The sequence below is a fragment of the Schistocerca gregaria genome, chromosome 2 (genome assembly GCF_023897955.1).
Source record: "Schistocerca gregaria isolate iqSchGreg1 chromosome 2, iqSchGreg1.2, whole genome shotgun sequence".
Lineage (NCBI taxonomy): Eukaryota > Metazoa > Arthropoda > Insecta > Orthoptera > Acrididae > Schistocerca > Schistocerca gregaria.
Window position 1 is genome coordinate 549,482,744 of NC_064921.1, and position 17,806 is coordinate 549,500,549.

A 17,806-nucleotide genomic window follows, 5' to 3' on the forward strand; every position below is an offset into this window, starting at 1 on the left:
CTCCCCCCTTCCGGTTACCTGCCAAGTTTAATCAACATTTTTTATTGGCTCTTGGGAATGTTACTTTGTTAGTGAAGTTAGTGAATTCCTACAAATTTTGCATATAATTTCAAACGATTTTCTCGCTGAACCTCCCACCTCTTGCCTCCCCACAAAATGAAAGGAAAAAGGGTTTTATGCTTAATAAATATTCATTGTTCATGCAATAAAACTGCTGAGTCATAGGGTAACTTTTTAATTTATTACTTCCTCACTATGGTCTCTACCAACATACTCCACCCAATTTACCTGCAAAAGTACGTCTCTGTGGGACACGTAGGTCAGGAGATAAGACGTCATCAACATTGAGATGCGTAAAAATACAGCATTCTCTTAAAACAGAGGACAAATTATTTGGAATATACTCGTCAACTGTTTGATAATGAGGATGTTCAGCGACTTACAAGGAACTTTAAACACAGTTTAAATTTTTTTTCTAATTCTCCTCCAAAATATGCATAACGTCAACTGTTTGACACATCAGCTCATATATAATCAAAGGTTCTACATCTACATCTACATGATTACCCTGCAATTCACATTTAAGTGCTTGGCAGACGGTTTATCGAACCACAATCATACTATCTCTCTACCATTCCACTCCCGAACAGCGCGCGGGAGAAACGAACACCCAAAACCTTTCTGTTCGAGCTCTGATATCTCTTATTTTATTTTGATGATCATTCCTACCTTAGTAGGCTGGGCTCAACAAAATATTTTCGCATTCGGAAGAGAAAGTTGTTGACTGAAATTTCGTAAATAGATCTCGCGGCGACGAAAAACGTCTTTGCCTGAATGACTTCCATCCCACACTCTCTCCTCTATTACGTGATAATACAAAACTAGCTGCCCTTTTTTGCACCCTTTCGATGTCCTCCGTCAATCCCATCTGGTAAGGATCCCACACCGCGCAGCAATATTCTAACAGTGAACGAGTGTTGTGTAAGCTGTCTCTTTAGTGGACTTGTTGCATCTTCTACGTGTCCTGCCAATGAAATGCAACCTTCGGCTCGCCTTCCCCACGGTATTATCTATGTGGTCTTTCCAACTGAAGCTGTTTTATGTACAGCAGTTAGATTTTTTAAAGAAATGCGACTTTACTGGTTGTTAACTAACACGGGAGGAATTACTAAACGAGTTACGCTTTGCAGTAAATCGAGCTTCAAATGAAACTACTTAAATTAAACAGTCTTGCTTAGCAAGAGCCACACCAAATGTTACTTTCTTTATAAAGTAATTGTGTGGGGAAGGACAGGAAAAGAAGATTAAGCAACATAAATGGGATGAAACCAAACTGATAGCGGACAGGTAAAATGGTACCAACGAAAGTGTCAGTCAGTCAACAGACGAGGTCGTTCTGTATGCTTTTGCACCTAATACGGAAAACGTATGTTTTTGGGGTATCCGGACAGTTTTGATTTCATAGTGTAACTGATAGTGCTGCGAAATGACATCACCTAAAACACTGCGGTCAGTTGGTGCTGTGTACTCCGGATCCAGCAATGACGATGTAATTATGCCCAGAAGTAGAGTACGCTACTTGAGATCCGGTCCGTATTAGAGTCAAGGTTCTTCTCAACCAACTACAGGTCATTGAGACCACGTGGAGGGAGATTAACAGTCCCAGGTTTCCCTTACTTACTATAAAAACTTGCCAAATGCCTTGACCCAAACCTCTTTTTCTTTTTTTTCTTTTTTGAATGATCAGTGTCCTCACTGGTTTGATACAGCCCGCTACGGACTCCTCTCCTGTGCCAACCTCTTCGTCTCAGAGAAGCACTTGTAACTTAGGTCCTCAGGTGTTTGCTGGATGTATTCCGGTCTCTGTCTTCCTCTACAGTTTTTTCCCTCTGCAGCTCCCTCTAGTGTCATGGAAGTCATTCCATAATGTCTTAACAGATGTCCTACCATCCAGTCCTTTCTTCTTGTCAGTGTCTTCAACATATTCCTTTCCTCCCCGATTCTGCGCAGAACTTCCTCATTGCTGACATTATCAGTCCACCTAATTTTCAACATTCGTCTGTAGCACCACATCTCAAATGCTTCGATTCTCCTCTGTTCCAGTTTTGACACACTCATTGTTTCACTACCATACAATACTATGCTCCAAATATACACTCTCTGAAATTTCGTCCTCCTATTAAGACGTATGTTTGATTCTAGTAGACTTCTCTGGGCCGAGGACGCCCTTTTTCTTCGTACTAGTATGGTTTTGATGTCCTCCTAGGTCAGTCCGTTATTAATTATTTTACTGCCTATGTAACAGAATTCCTTACTTCATCTATTCTGGGACCATCAATCCTAATGTTGAGTTTCGCGCTGTGATCGTTTCTGCTATTTCTCATTACTTTCGACTTTCTTTGTTTTACTCTCAAACCATATTCTGTACTCATTAGACTGTTCATTTCATTCAGCACATCATATAATTCTTCTTCACTTTGACTCAGGATAGCGATGTAATCAGCGAATCGTATCGTTGGTATACTTTCACCTTCAATTTTACTTCCACTCCTGAAACTTTTTTTTATTTCTATCATTCCTTCTTCGAATTACAGATTGAATAGCAGGGTCGAAAAACTACATCCCCCTCTTACACTCTCTTTAACCAGAGCACTTCGTTCTTGGTCGTCCACATTAAATGTTCCCTGTTGGCTCTTGTACATATTGTAAATTACCCGTCTCTCACTATAGCTTACTCCTATTTTGCTCAGAATTTCGAACAACTTTCACAGTTTGACGTCGTCGTACGTTTTTTACAGGTCGACAAATACTATCACCGTATCTTGATTTTTCTTTAGTCTTGCTTCCATTATCAGAACCGGCTCTCTGATGACGTTACCTTTCCAAAAACCAAAATAATCGACACCTAACACATCCCCAGTTTTCTTTTCCATTCTTCTGTAAACTGTTCTTGTAAGCAGCTGTGATAAATGAGCTGTTAAGCTGATTGTGTGATAATTCAGCTCTTGCAGCTTACGGAGTTGTATGGATAATACTTTTTCTGAAAATCAGTTGGTATGTCGCCAGACACACACATTCTACACACTAACGTGAATAGTAGTTTTGTTGCCACTTCCCCTAATGATTTTAGAAATTCTGATGGAATGTTATCTATCCCTGCTGCCTCATTTGATCTTCAGTCCTTCAAAGTTTTCTTAAACTCTGATTCTAGTACTGAATCCGCTATCTCTTTTAAATCGACTTCTGTTTCTTCTTGAGGCAAATCTTTCTCCTCATAGAGGCTTTCAATGTATTCTTGCCACCTATCCACTATCTCCTTTGCTTTTAACAATGAAATTCCCATATCAGTCTTAATGTTATATCATTTCTTTTTCAATTTCGTCACATTTTTCCTGTTGCCGTTTCGCCTTAACTTCCATACACTTCCTATTTATTTCAACCCTCAGCGACTAGTGTTTCTGTATTCGCAGTTACTTTCTGTGTACCTATTTTTTCTTTCCAGCATCTATGATTGCCCATTTCAGATATGTCCGTTTCCCTTCAACTGTACTGCCTGCTGAGCTTATCCTTATCGTTTTCTCTATAGTTTTAGAGAACTTCAACCGTATCTCATTATTCCTTAGTGTTTACGTATTCCATTTATTTGCGTATTGATTCTTCCTGACTAATCTCATAAACGTCAGCGTACTCTTCAACACTACTACTTTCTAATCTGTTCCTGGGTACGTCTTAGGGTCCAGTTTCTGATTTCCGAATCCCTGTCTGACTGTGAGGTAATGTAACTGAAACACTGCTGGATCACCCGTCATTTTCCAAGTATACATCTTCCTTTCGTGATTTTTGAACATAGCATTCCCTACTACTAACTGAAATTTATTGCAGACCTCAATTAGTCTTTGTCCTCTCTCTCATTTTTTATCCCAAGTCCATATTCTTCCGTAACATTATGTGCTACTCCTTCCCCTACAACTGCATTCCAGTCTCCCATGACCTTAGACTTCGTCTCCCTTTATGTACTGTATCACCCTTTCAATAACCTCATATACTTTCTCCATCTCTTCATCTTCAGTTTGCAACGTTCGCATGTATACCTAAACTATCGTTGTCAATGTTGGTTTGCTGTCGATTCCAGTAAGTACGACCCCGACACTGAACTGTTCAGAGTAACACACTCTTTGCCCAGTCCCCCTACTCATAACCAATACAACTCCCGTTATAACGTTTTCTGCTGCTGTTGATATTAACCTACACTGATCTGAACAGAAATCCTTGCCTTCTCTGTACTTACTTACTTGACCCCTGATATATCTAGATTGAGCCTTTGCATTTTTCTTTCTCAGATTTTCTAGCTCCCCTACCACATCCAAGCTACTGACACTCCAGGCCCCGAATCGTAGAACGTTATCCTTTCATTGGTCATTCAATCTTTTTATCATCGTCACCTCCCACTTGGCAGCCCCCTTCCAGACAACCGAATGGGGGACTATTCCTGAATCTTCTGCCAGTGGAGAGTTCATGATGATACTTTTTCAGTTACAGGCCACATGTCCTGTGGATACACATTATGGATCTTTAATGTCGTGGTTCCCATTGCCTTCAGCATCCTAATGCCATAGATCATTGTTGATTCTTCCACCCTTAGGGATAGTTTCCCACCCCAAGGATAAGAGAGTGCTCTGAGCCTTTGTCCGCTCCTCCTCCCTCTTTGACAAAACCGTTGGCAGAATGTGGGTGGCTTCTTATGCCGGAAGTCTTTGCCCCCAGTGCTTAGGTAATGCTTACCAAACATTGTATATATCGCATGTTCGGAAATTTTCGTTACAAACTTCTAGCTCCAATAGAGGAGGGGGGGAGGTGATAACATGGTATTTTAAATAGGAATCCACCTTCGGAAACGCAAGTTTACGTTCTACAACTGTTTCAGTTCAGATGTTTAACGCATCCAATTCTGCTTTGGGAAATAAATTAGGTGTGAAGCTGAAAAGTTATCGGTAACAGTTAGAAAGAAACACAATGAAACATCCATTTATCACTTTACATTGTTTGTATCTAAAATATTATGTTTTTGTATTATTGTAAAATGGAAACGAACCCAGCATACAGTTTGCACAGGACAAAAGTGATGCACTAGAACCAGCTAAATGTGGCGATCACCAATGTTTTTACAAACATTGCACCTACAGACCATATTCTGGTACACACGCTCGCCTTTCTACTTGGTGTCCCTTCAATTTATTGTGCAGCGGCTGGATCTCGTACCAAGATCTTTCTTTGTTTCTACTGGAGTCTCGTAAATTAAACTTAAGTGACGTCAGGTGACCGTCTGACACGTCATCTTGTGTACCCTGTTTCACACCGGAATAAGTATCTTCCTTATTTTTCTTTTTCCCTCAGCAGACATGGACGCGTTATACCTCTGAAATGTAACCACCGTAGAACGGAAACTGTGCGTTTCCGGACACGGGTTCCTATTCAGAATGTTATGTACTCACTCTTTTCTATTAAGTTCTAGAAATTTCTAACGGGAATATTCCAGCACCCAGTATGTCTCTACACGCGCACGCGCGCTTGTGTGTGTGTGTGTGTGTTGTGTCAGTGTATTTAAATCGACCAGTGGTTGATTCATTAAGTTTTAGGTGCCAGAACGCACCTCTTCAGACATATAACGTCCCAGCCGTAAAGAAACACAAGGTTAGATTTCTGAAAACTTGTGACAAAACTCACAATGACCTTCTGTCAGTCGTTAACAAAAGACAGTTAATACAATGGTTACTAACATGTGCCGATCACAGCTTAGGAATGAATTTACCCTCTTCGCGGGTATATTACGCAACTCACACACACACAAACACACACACAGAAAGTACCTCGCACGGCGCTCCTGCCCATCTTGCTGTTGACGCGTGTGAACGCGACCAACCGCAGCAATCAACCGCCGACGTCTGTGTTGCAGCAGCCTTCGACAGCGAATTCCAGTCGTACTTTAAGACTTTACTCAGCTTGTTTTCAGCCATCGATCTACAACGTTGCTACGCTGTGATGACTGAATTCTTTTTTGACTAGCGATTTGGGCTTGTTCTGTCTACCGTTGACATCCTTTATAGTCACTGCGTATTCTCAACCGAACAGTGTAATTGCGGTCACTTCCCTTGCAAGACTAGTTCAGGGCTTTCGTATTACGCGTTTATTGAGTTAAAAAGATCCAGACTGCATGGATACAACAATAGTCATTTAACAAAGACCAAAGAATACCCGATTGGGATGAGTAGAAATTTTACCATTTGCGGCAGATCACGAGGAACTATGAAGATAAGGTAGCTGCGACATAAAATCTTCGTACGCCACTACCACCTCCGTACGTGTTGAAACGCATATTTATATTCCTTACTTATATTATCTGTGTTATTCCCAACACTCTGTATGTGTTGTACATCTCAAAAGTATTCTACATTCGGGATAAATATTCTTTATTTGTAACTACTTTGCGATGTTTTACTTGCATCATCTCAATTATAGTTTGAAAACATTCCGACATTTAGTAGCTGATCGATTAGTTTGGTAATAAATAACCATTAACGCTCTTAAGGCTGGTGTAATTGTTACTGATACTTCGGATTCTACTTAGAAGGAAAGTTACTTGTCATTGATAAACATAGCCTCATTGGACTATAATGACACAATTTCTTCTTATCTTCAAGGTACCCTTCCTCCCTGCCTGCTAAAATGAGTAATCTGGAGGACGAGGGATTGCTGGAAGGTAAGGCCTCAGAATATTTTATGAGAAAAATCTTAATGCTTCTTAAATAAGACAAACGTTAATAACAGTCTGCGTCTTTATTCTTCACTAGCAAACCTGATAATGCTTTACAATTGCAAGTATCTTTTGGAATTGCACGTACTTCTTAAATTCCTTGTTCTCCCTCTCTGCGTATCCTCTCATCTCTCCTCTCCGTATCCCCCCTCCCTCTTCATCACCTACCTGCATAACTTTCGTCCTCCTCTCACTTCTTTCCGTCCATCTCCTCCTCTGTCCTCTCTATGTGCATAGCCTCTCTAAGTCCGTTTCCGAGTGAACGCGTAGAAATTTGAACTAAATCCATAAAGATATTTTCGAGATATTTGGTAACAACCATTTCCGCTTTATACCTGTATCACAATTATATTTATGTATGAAATATGCTACAAAAATATATTGCCTGTGTCCGTCCGAATGTTCAACAGAGTATCGTGTAAAACAGCGGGAAGAACTTTCAGAAATTTGTCAGTCCGAATGTTCATGAGAGTGTCGTTTAAAAATTTTTAGTAAAGCGGTCAAGAACTTCAAAGATTTACGGTTAAAACGTTTCCCCTTTATATAATGCAACTATATTTGTATACTGCATATATAAATGTCAAACTGAATTTTTTGTTAGAATACATGAAACAACTGAACTGTCAGACTGGGCTGAAACAATATTTTTATTTTCTTTTTCATACCAAAAATAACACTACTGTCCACAATTACGAACACACACACACACACACATACACACACACACACACACACAAAGAATCAACCAAATCGGTTGAGCCATTCTCAAATGATGGTCTATCACAACTGAGTTTAATTTTCGGCTCTTTTCCGTTGGACTTTCCAAAAATTTTCTTTCATTAAAATCTTGTCTGGACACTAGCGAACAGAACAATAAGAAATGAACCAGATCGGTTAAGCTGTTCTCAGGATACGATTTTACAAGTGCGGCAATTGATTTTTATTCATATAGGTTAAATTTCGAAAACATATTTCGTGAAAAATATCGTCGATCTAAGTAAAATGCATTAGGAACAGTCTTGAGTCAATGAAATAATGTTTGCTATGGTAACCGACTTCTTTCAGAATGTGAATATTAATACCATGATGGTAGCCGATGGCAGTGAAACGAGCAGGTGTTGTGGCTGTACGGACGTCCACTGAGAGCAGTTTTACTCGCACCTCCCCTCAGTTACACTCCGAGCAAGCAGGAGACGTTCTCAATAATTTGCACATGGAATATACACTCCTGGAAATTGAAATAAGAACACCGTGAATTCATTGTCCCAGGAAGGGGAAACTTTATTGACACTTTCCTGGGGTCAGATACATCACATGATCACACTGACAGAACCACAGGCACATAGACACAGGCAACAGAGCATGCACAATGTCGGCACTAGTACAGTGTATATCCACCTCTCGCAGCAATGCAGGCTGCTATTCTCCCATGGAGACGATCGTAGAGATGCTGGATGTAGTCCTGTGGAACGGCTTGCCATGCCATTTCCACCTGGCGCCTCAGTTGGACCAGCGTTCGTGCTGGACGTGCAGACCGCGTGAGACGACGCTTCATCCAGTCCCAAACATGCTCAATGGGGGACAGATCCGGAGATCTTGCTGGACAGTGTAGTTGACTTACACCTTCTAGAGCACGTTGGGTGGCACGGGATACATGCGGACGTGCATTGTCCTGTTGGAACAGCAAGTTACCTTGCCGGTCTAGGAATGGTAGAACGATGAGTTCGATGACGGTTTGGATGTACCGTGCACTATTCAGTGTCCCCTCGACGATCACCAGAGGTGTACGGCCAGTGTAGGAGATCGCTCCCTACACCATGATGCCGGGTGTTGGCCCTGTGTGCCTCGGTCGTATGCAGTCCTGATTGTGGCGCTCACCTGCACGGCGCCAAACACGCATACGACCATCATTGGCACCAAGGCAGAAGCGACTCTCATCGCTGAAGACGACACGTCTCCATTCGACCCTCCATTCACGCCTGTCGCGACACCATTGGAGGCGGGCTGCACGATGTTGTGGCGTGAGCGGAAGACGGCCTAACGGTGTGCGGGACCGTAGCCCAGCTTCATGGAGACGGTTGCGAATGGTCCTCGCCGATACCCCAGGAGCAACAGTGTCCCTAATTTGCTGGGAAGTGGCGGTGCGGTCCCCTACGGCACTGCGTAGGATCCTACGGTCTTGGCGTGCATCCGTGCGTCGCTGCGGTCCGGTCCCAGGTCGACGGGCACGTGCACCTTCCGCCAACCACTGGCGACAACATCGATGTACTGTGGAGACCTCACGCCCCACGTGTTGAGCAATTGGGCGGTACGTCCACCCGGCCTCGCGCATGCCCACTATACGCCCTCGCTCAAAGTCCGTCAACTGCACATACGGTTCACGTCCACGCTGTCGCGGCATGCTACCAGTGTTAAAGACTACGATGGAGCTCCGTATGCCACGGCAAACTAGCTGACACTGACGGCGGCGGTGCACAAATGCTGCGCAACTAGCGCCATTCGACGGCCAACACCGCGGTTCCTGGTGTGTCCGCTATGCCGTGCGTGTGATAATTGCTTGTGCAGCCCTCTCGCAGTGTCCGGAGCAAGTATGGTGGGTCTGACACACCGGTGTCAATGTGTTCTTTTTTCCATTTCCAGGAGTGTACTTTAGATGCAAACGGATGAGGTACACAGATGTCCCCTGGGGCTAAATAAGAGCCTGATAAGCTTAGATGTTAACCACCTCCAATCCTTAATCAGCAGTAGTTCAGTTCTTATGTGGCTGCATCATTAAATGCTGAAGAGCGCGTGTGTGCTGTTTCTTGAAGTCAATGATGCTGCTGCTTCGGCAGTAGCCCGCTTTAGAAACATGGTCGTTGGGTTGCATATGTACAGACGCGCAGTTTTATTTTACTGTGATAGAGAATTTAATTTAAATTTTTTATAAGTACTGTTATCTTTGTTTGAGGGTTAGTTTTAATTTTTTATATCGTTTGCTTCCTTTACATTTGTTGTTTATTATTTTTAACTGCATTACAACTGCACTGTCAAAGATGACAATTTCTGTATATTCGTATTCACTCTCGAAACTTAGTATCTCGTGCAACATTTTTCACTAATATTGTGTCAGTTTAACTCTCATGATGGCTTCTTAAGCTGAAAACCGGTTAATAAGCTAAAGCAGTACATAGAAAATGCGTGTATACTTAGCACTTTGATTTCTTCATAGTATATTTTGCCTTCTCATAAACTGTGAGGCCCATAATTGCTACTTTCTTTATCCAATTTCTATCGAGACAAGCTCTTCAGCAACCACTTTGCCTGGCGACTGCATCAGACCTAAGTCTTTAGTGAATCTGTTTGCTCTCGACCAATAGATTTCATTCAAAGGTATGACACGTACGTTGGTCCTTGTTTTAAAATTGTTCACTATTAATCTTAGTTACGTCTTGTTCAGACTTTGTTTGGTGAAGTAGAGGAAGCACTTTATGCTATGTTCTAGTGTTTGAGAGGAACCTACTTTTGGGTGACGGAGGTCCAAGCTGTTTAGCAGACATTGCAGTACATAAGGAATTGGATAAGGCCAACTCAATTTGTTGATTGTGACAAAGGTTAGTTTTACGTGATGACGTTAGTTTGGGAACGTTTCCTTGAGTTATTGTGCTTGTAGGTATCCAATGGCGTCCATCTGCTCAGTGCATTATATGTTCAAAGCTTGCTATTAAAGACTATCTAGAAGTTAGTTATTGTGTCACATATTGGATCACATCACTCCATGACATCACGAATTCGTATACGTTAGCTTCTCCTAAAGTGTGAGAATAATTTTTCAGGGAACTGGAATCACATATCTCAGGTGATGATGTTCTGTGCTGTAACATCAGGTCTTAGAGTTGTTTGTTAAAATACTTCTACACGGTTGTAAACTTTTTCTATTGTGTTTACAGTGAATAGAATGCTTGTTAAGCCCACTTCTTACTAATTCATTTGCCAGAACTATTAAATCTACTTGAAAATGCCCCGCTCACTTCGCAAATCGCAGACACTCTGCTGTATGGCCACAGAGCTGGTACTAAGAACTGTATATAATGATAAGTAGAACTGATCGGCGGGCCACTTAGGTTTGTGGCTCTGATAGAAAGTGGGTCACGTTTTCTGCACTGCTGGTTGCTGCTATTAGACACTGTGTTGTGTCGCCTCGCTTATCTAGTAAACTGTTATTGAAGGAGGGACTTAGGACACTCTGACAATTATTTTCTACTACTGAATTTCTCTGTCATTATAGTACTATATGTGATGAGATAATTGAAAGTTGGGGACGCATTTATTGTCATAAAGTATATATTAGATTACACTGTTTTAGTTCAGTGAAGCAAATGTGATTTCCATGTTTTGTTTGAAGATAGGATGTAGATTAGTTGTGATCGGTTACTTATGCGGTGTTTGAAATTAAAGCGACACAGTGCACAGAGTCAGAGGAAGCTGATGACATTTGGCTGCGATTAAAACAAGTCTGTTTCAATTCAAGTATACTTTGGGAGGTTATTTTTTTGTTTGAAATACAGAGAAATACAGTGTGCATTGCGCAGGAAATTATCGTTTGAGAATTGTAGAGTATATTTATATTCATCAGGGTGAAATTTCTTTCAGTGATGTTGCAACTGTTCAGTCGCGTGAAGGAACATTAAATTTTGCAGTTAAAGGTAGGACTTTTTTTGGAAGCGGTTTAGTTAATTGCGTTACGTGCTTGTAGCAGATCGAGACCTTTACTTTTGCAGTTGGTTGTCGGTACATCATAGTTGTATTTTATTAATTGAACAAATAGTGGGTAATTCTAGTTACTTCGCTAAATTTATCGAGTCAGTTATTATTAAAAGGAGACACATTTGGCATTTAAATGGCGTAATGCAGAAATTTGTGGTAGTATGAAGCAATCGAAAGTGTACAACAGTAAGATAGGACTATTTTAGACAAAGACCACCTCAGCTCCGAGAAGAATTATCGATGAGAGTGTTCAGAAGCAACGTGAATTCCGTCCTTCATGTTAGAGCTACACTGTCGAAAAAAAAAAAAAAAAAAAAACAAAAAAAAAAAAAACGATGCCGCTCAAACAAGCCAAGAGAACCGACGCTTATCGCTCCTTCCGTTCCGTGGTGCAATGGTTAGTGAGATAAGAAGAGTTCTAAACAAGCAACAACTGAGATCGGTCTGCTGACCACCCATAAAAAATAAAGAAATGTTGCAACCATTTAAAAATAATCTCGCGCTTAGAATTCCGAAACTTTAGATTATTCCTTGAGAGAGTGGCAAAAGTTATGTGAGCCAGTCTATAAAAACTGTAGCCGATAGCTGCGTCGAGCATCAGCATCACCTTAAATACAAATATTTTCATAAATCAGCGATGGCTTTTTTTCTTTTGTTGTTATTTCATCCCCTTCGCCCCATATGGGCGAGGTGCTGGCTGTCAACATTACAATATTCTGCTCTTAATCCAAGGGAATTTTTAAAAACATAAAACTTACGAGAAGAAAGAAACACGTTAGATTTTTCTTTCTTAAACTATAAATCAAAAACGGGCAGCTAAAAAAACGAAAATATATAGATTTGAAAAACACGTCACAGAATGGTGAAATTTTTCAAAGGAAAAGAACTGAAGCACTGCACTTTCACGTACAATCTGAAGGACCTGTGAACGGATAGAAGTATTTCAGGAGAAGAAACTAAGTTCCTAAAGTTTGAGGGTGGGGCTACAAAAGACGTCTGCTGGGTAGTACAATATGGAGGTGAATATAGGTAATGAGGTGGATAGTGAGAAGACAGGGGGTAGGAACGTAATAGTGTGTGAGTAGGGAAATGGTAACAAGAGGGGAGGGATGGAGATGGACGGATAGGGGAGGGGGAAGGGGATAGGCGAGGAGGATCGAAGATTGGTAGGAGGGATAAAAATCTGGCCAGATCCCCTGATCTGGGAGAGGACTGAAACAGCGTCTTGAGAGAATATGGAGTGTGTGAAGGTTTAGGGATGCTGACACGAGTTTATAAAGGCTCCGCAGCCTATCAGCGTTGATGATCAGAGGGGAGACCATCGCATTATTGATATCTAGCTGGCACTACTACAGGTGATGTGGATGTGTTCCATGTGGGTGACGAGGATAGGTATTGCGAGGCGGTAAAAGATCCCAGTGGGGGAAGGTAAAATGATGTGGAAAATCAGACTAATAGCGTAGCATTCGAGTATTTGGAAGGACTTCTAAATCTTTGGTTGGGCGTAAATCCATGCAACATTTGTCTGCCGTGCATGCTAGTACATCCGGCGTGCGGCACGATATCAACTCCGCTTCGGTCGTAAGCTGGTCTTTGGCGATGGCCTTGAAGCCTGCTGAGAGCTGGAAAGTCGCTGGGAAAGTATATTTAAGAACTGAATGCGTTTGGGTAGACGGGCTGTTGTTTCAGTCTGAGCGAAGCATTAACGCTTCGAGGACGCCTGTACATGCCAGGATCGATGGGCAAGGTGTCACGCCTCTGTACAAGTTTAAACCGATGGAAGTAGGAGCTGTTGGGCATCTAAGCGGTTGTGCCGTGAGGCTACAATATGCCCGAGTTAACAGTAATAGCTCGTTTTATTATTTAGCTAGCGGACTAACCATGTAATTTTCGGTAAGAACTTTTCTATTTTGGTCAATGCCTAGGAAGTATTAAGTCTTGGTCATTCCTTAAATTTTTGCTGACTCTGTGTGGCCTGAACGTACTTCAAGAACTAGCTTGTTAGTGGCATATTTTTGTTTAACTTGTAATTTTGCTGTAGTTTATTCGTATTTGTTCGCGATCGAGGATCTTAAATATTTTCTTTTGCGTTACCTACAGAAGTGAAACGCCTTTGTTCTGCCTAGTGTTAGGAGGTGAACGGAGAGCGGCTGTGTAGTTCTGCCGTTCTTCTTTATTAACAGGCTTTATGTATAGGTGCTGCAGTTGTTTTACTGCGAGAGTGGCAGGAAGCTCGGGTCTGTGTGAGGTTGTCGTTTTCTGTCCAAACGGTGCGACCGACGCACGTTATTTGCTGTAGAATTTTGAGGAATTGTGTTGAGTGAGGACTGCCACAACCGACTACGTATTTCCTGTTTGAAGTCATGTTGCTGATCCTGTTGCATATTAGCTAGCCCCTCGAGGCGATGGAATTTTCTACTTAGTATTTGGTTTTGGCAAATTGATGTAGTAAACTGTGGTTTACCATCGTGAAACTTAATTATGTTTAGTTTTGTCTTTCTTCGATTGTATGTGTAATGGGATTACTAAGTTTGGAGTATTGTTGTGGCTTCGGCGCTTTTTGGTGAAGACTCTAAACCATTGGTCACTGAATGACTTTGTAAACATCATTCATTCTAGGAAGATCCCGCGCGCATCAAAAGGAAAGATATATTTTCTTCTCTGTTCAAAATGACGAGTAAGTTAACTTTATGTTACTGTCGTCACTACACAATTTCAGAACATGGCTACCTACACAGCGATTAATATACCATTTTCCTCAGTATTTCTACGTCGCTTGTGGTGAACTCGAGAATTTGTTTTTGACATCACATAACATGAAATTTACCAAATCGGCCCACATTGGGGGACAATAATTAAGTGTGCCGGACCGAGACTCGAACTCGGGACCTTTAACTTTTGTGGGCAAGTGTTCTACAGCCATGTCTCCGCAATATCCTTTCTTTCAGGAGTGCTAGTTCTGCAAGGTTTCGCAGGAGAGCTTCTGTAAAATTTGGAAGGTAGGAGACGAGATACTGGCAGAAGTAAAGCTGTGAGGACGGGGCGTGAGTCGGGCTTGGATAGCTCAGATGATAGAGGACTTGCCCGCGAAAGGCAAAGGTCCCGAGTTCGAGTCTTGGTCCGGCACACAGTTTTAATCTGCCAGGAAGTTTCGTGTCAGCCCACACTCCGCTGCAGAGTGAGAATCTCATTCTGGAATAATTGACAGCAGTAGTTAAATGAAATAAAACATAATATGTTACGAGATTAAGTAGGTGATGTATGAATGGAACAGCTTGCTCAAATGATTAAAAGGTGAAAAAATGTATTTATTTAAGTACCGTTTACACAATACAGAACAAAATTACAAATCTCAGGGCTGATTTGACTGGGAGTGGACATTACTCAGCTACCAAGCGTAAGGAGGGAATTGTTATCTCACCATTATTCGTGTCATTCGTCGTGTAGCTCTGCCGGTGGCAGGCACTGCGTTGGTAATGCGCACCGCCTCGGAGCTGTGAGGCGTGAGTCGGCAGCCCTTCCGGCGGGCCGTGGCTGTGCAGCGACGGCCGGGAGTTGTCCCCACGTTGACAGGTCGCCATGTGTCGCTGCAAACGAAGCATGGTTATCGCGCTGTCTTCTTCGTTCCCCATCCTCCTCTCAGCCCAACGATTTCTCGAAATTTTTCTCCTCCCAACGTTTTTTGGCGGAATAAATTTTCAGTGCCTGATGGCCGTTTCATGAGCACACTACCCAGCCCAGGGCGGAAATTCTTTACGTTGCGTGAGCTGGTGTGCAGTTCGGGAGCTGGCATCTCTCTTACGATTTGACACTCTTACCATGTTTTTCTGCATCCCGAAGTTGTTGTGAGAGCAGCCACACATCATTTGTTTTTAGCATCTGTCTCTGCGTTAGGTCTGGAAGTCTTACAGTTGGGCTTCGTCTCTGAGTCGGCCGGCGTCCGTGATTTATAAGGAACCTCATTACTGTCCCCAAAACATCTTCTGAAGAAGGCGGACTTCTTTCACACGCGTCCCTGTGCGTGTGCTTCGCGCTTTGTCCTCCTCCTTGTGCCTGCGCGGTGCTAGAATTGTCCTGCTTTCTAAGGCAGGTAAAACGACTTCCGTCACTCCAGAAGAACTCGCTTCCTTTGGCGTGGTGCATTCTTGGCGTTGCATCCTAATGGATACACGGGTCCATCAGTTTTCTGCGCGCTTCTCATTGTTCGCCAGGCTCTTCGCAGCATGCCTGTTCTTAAGGGAGGCGAGGGAGTCCGCCCAGCTATCCCCTGTATGGTTGCAAAATGGCTCCTGTGTTTGCTTCTCGGGCTTTCGCGGCATAGGTTTCACCGTGATTTCTTCTGGGCTGCTGAAGGCGTTAGTCGGTGATCGAGCCATTGGGTCGAGGTATCATACGTTGGAGTGCTTACCTTAAATTTGTATTGATTTTTCTGTGCTTTAACGACGTCATGTTAAGAGTGTGGACGCTTGTTTGTTCTTGTTTTGGAAGATGGTATAGTTCTTAGTAGATTAATGGTGTTAGTATGAGTTGAAACTTTTGTGCCTATGCGTTGAAGCAAGGTATAGCTCTTTGTTTGCGTTCTTAAGGTTGTTGTTTTATGCGCTTTCTTAATGGTGGTTATTAGTCTTGGTGCCTGTATAAATTCCTTGAGTATTCTCTTGTTTCTAAAGTCTCGTCTTGTGTCGACATTCAAAAGACGTTTTATGCACATCACAAAAAGCAGATCCTTGTAAGCATCTTGGCGAATGGAAACTCTATCACGAAATTTAATAACTCGTGGCCTGTGCTGGTCAGACAATAACTTTAAAGGTTGTCTTACTGAAATTGATGTCACGTGCTCCGGCGCTAGCGTCAAATATAGGTGATTTACTTTTACCTATTACTATTAAGCTGTCACTTGCCTGACATAATTGTTATTGTACTCTGTCCTGTACGTATTGAGACTTGCTGCTTCGTGTTATCTGCCGTTGAGCCCCGCAAAGGTGGCGTCCGTTTCTGTTGTATTTTCTATTGTGATTATTCTTGTATAACTTCTAATATTTGATCATTGTCCCTTATTCTAGAGATCCTTAAACATTGTAGAGGGGTTCCACCAGTAAATTTTTTCTGTTTCAAACAACTTACCAAAAAATTTGGTAAAATGTTGGCGCATGGTAAAGTTAAAATGGGATTAATTTTGGTTGTCGTTTTTTATTGGGTACAAACTTCTGATTTGAAATATTTCTACCTCTGGAAAATTTTTAAGATTTTTAATAAATTTATTGTTAGCCTTGGACAGTGTTTACTTTGGTGGCACTACTGTATCGCCTCAGACATAGTTCTCTACCGTCAACAATTTGCATAGCAGAGGATGGGTTGGATAAGGGTTTTGTAGGTGTGGAGAATAGCCGAGGGACGCAATCCCATGTTCAGTCTGCTAGTAGTTTTACTAGAATAGTCTGTTTGGGCTTTCTATTTGCCGGTTAGTAGGTGATGTTTCCAAGGTAGCTGCAAGTTGAGCGTCAGTCCAAAATATTTTAGTATAGTAATTTGCTTGATAGGGTGGTCGTAAATGGTAAGGTAAAAGCCATGGAGATGGCGGGTGTGACTGATGCATCCTATAATTAGTGCCTGTGTTTTAGAGGGGTCCATCCAGAGGAGCCATTGGTTACACCAGGAGGTAAACTTATTAAGGTGGATTTAGAGGGATCTTTGGAATTTCTGGGCGCTTCAGTCTGGAACCGCGTGACCGCTACGGTCGCAGGTTCGAATCCTGCCTCCAGCAATGATGTGTGTGATGTCCTTAGGTTAGTTAGGTTTAAGTAGTTCTAAGTTCTAGGGGCTCATGGCCTCAAATGTTAAGTCCCATAGTGCTCAGAGCCATTTGAAACATTTTTAGAATTTCTGGAGTGTGAGGGTGAGGAATGCAGTGCCATCAAAATATGAGCATATGAAAGGAGGTTAAGTGATCTCCACAGTTTGGACATATGAGGAATACGGAGGACGTAAAGGAGAGGGGAGAAGACAGGGCCCTGGAGCACCCCTGCAGTAGGATGGTAGTTATGGGAATTGGTATTATCAATAGTGATGAAGGTTATGCGATTAGATATGAAGGATGAAATAAGGCAGACATAGTTTTTAGGAAGGGCGTATAACGTTCGAAAAGAAGACCAGAATGCCATGCATGGTAGTAGGCTCTTTCTAGGTTGAAGAAGACACGAACAGCGGATTTAGGGGAGTAGAGCTGGTGGGATAGGAGGTGAGTGAGGT